The sequence below is a fragment of the Papilio xuthus genome, unplaced genomic scaffold (assembly GCF_000836235.2).
Source record: "Papilio xuthus unplaced genomic scaffold, Pxut_1.1 DF826603.1, whole genome shotgun sequence".
Lineage (NCBI taxonomy): Eukaryota > Metazoa > Arthropoda > Insecta > Lepidoptera > Papilionidae > Papilio > Papilio xuthus.
The window spans coordinates 441-2,256 of record NW_013532046.1 but is presented as its reverse complement, the minus strand read 5'-3'; the positions used below and the strand labels follow the sequence as shown (position 1 = coordinate 2,256).

The 1,816-nt window shown below is 52.0% G+C and overlaps 1 long non-coding RNA gene across 1 annotated transcript; it reads left to right on the top strand.

The window, feature by feature from the left end:
- The first annotated feature begins 6 nt into the window (after positions 1 to 6).
- Positions 7 to 968, top strand: LOC106122979 (uncharacterized). Its single transcript, XR_001228127.1, has 4 exons — positions 7 to 373; positions 523 to 653; positions 771 to 839; positions 930 to 968. It is a non-coding gene; the product is annotated as an uncharacterized LOC106122979 (long non-coding RNA).
- Positions 969 to 1,816: the final 848 nt, after the last annotated feature.

The following is a 1,816-nucleotide window of genomic DNA, read 5'->3' as shown; positions in this document are numbered from 1 at the left end:
CATTTCTCTCTATTTCGTATTTATATTAGTGAAAACCTACTTCGAAACACACTTCCGTGATTATTTTACGTCGTTACATCATTTTGCCGTGTTACATATAACATTACAGTTTATTTAGTTTATATAAAAATCTCAGTTTTACAATGCAGGCGACAGATGACGAGAACGAGATCATTCATTAGAGTCTCGGTCGGTTTTTTTTATTATCAATGCTAGGTTAGTTAATAACGAGAAGCTATCGCCATTTCCAGATCAAGGGGTCGTTCTCGAGCCGCGGCGGTGTCGCCAGCCCCAACCCGTACTCCCGCGGCAACGCCTGCGCCAACTGCTGGCACGTGCTGTGCGGACCCCTCGCCCCCAGTCTCATAGACCGGTCTGTTCGCCTCGCTCACGTCACATCTCACATCTCGCTCTTCTTAACTATTTTATGTTGTCTCACGAAATCTTCCACAATTCCATACTGATAGTACTGTTAGAGAGAAACTAGAATTTTTTTTTTTATCCCCGGTCGTTTGTCATTAGACGTGGCCTGGTGACCGTGGAGGGCGAGCTTCCGGCCGGGTTCGCGCCCCCCGCGCCCCCCGTGACCGCCGCGCCCCCCGCGCCCGGCGCCCCCCGCCCCGCAACCACCTTCATCACTGCGCCGCACCACGGTAACTACACTCGCCAACAACATTTTTCTGTTCGTGAAATATCCGTGTTACGTGTATGTATGCAGAGGCACCTCCTTGTCTGGAATTAAATATTTATCTAAACAAATTACGTTGCAGGTTGCGAGATGGCGCCGCGCCACGCCTACATGAACCACAGCCTGGACCTGGACCCCGTGCCGCTGCAAGGTGCGTTCCACTCGGCCGGTCTCTTCGACATATAAATTTATTCCTTAAAACGGAACGCGGCCGCCATTCGTATTTTCTTTGTTTGCCCAGAGATATGCATCGGCGGAGGGCGGCACGAGGCGCGGGGCGGGGCGCGGGGCGGGGCGGGCGCCGGCCTCAGCGCCTCGCGGCTGCGGCTGCTGCACGACACCACTATGATCGACGCCGCGCTCGACCTGGACGAACCCGACGCGCCCCCCGCGCTGCACGCGCCCCCCGCACCGCATGCGCCCCCCGCGCTGCACGCGCCCCCCGCGCCGCACGCGCCCCCCGGGCTGCACGCGCCCCCCGCGACGCACGCGCCCCGCGTGCACGCCGCGCCGCTCGCAGTGCACGTGCTATGACCTCGCGCCTAGTGCTTGTTACTTTACAAGAATGAACAATCATTCCTATCCTTGCGATCTTGCGACGTGCGACTTGCGACGTGCGACGTGCGACTTGCGAAGTGCGCCCGGTCGGTGAGACGCGCAACAAGACGCAGAGGATGACACCGTGGAGAACACTTGTAGATACTTGTTGTGGATACTCTAGTGTCAATGGAGGCGATGTGAACACTCACAGGCCTCATTAATCAGTGGGTTTGAAAAACGTGCTGTTACCCTGTTTAGTAGATTTTCATACATTTGTTTTGTCTTGTTTGCTGCTAATTAAAAAGCCGGTGATAGTGTAATTTATCATTGTAAAATATTTGTAAACTTGTTATTTTTTTTTTTGTTGTGTAAAATACATAACACTTAAAACAATCAAGGTAAAATGTTTTTTACTTGAGACAAACATTTAATTTATATTCATACACCAGCCATAGTTGAAAATAAAATGTTAATATCTTACACTGTGTCTGTTTTCCTCGACATCCTCGACATCATCGACATCCTCGACATCCTCGACATCCTCGACATCCTCGACATCCTCGACATCCTCGACATCATCGACATCCT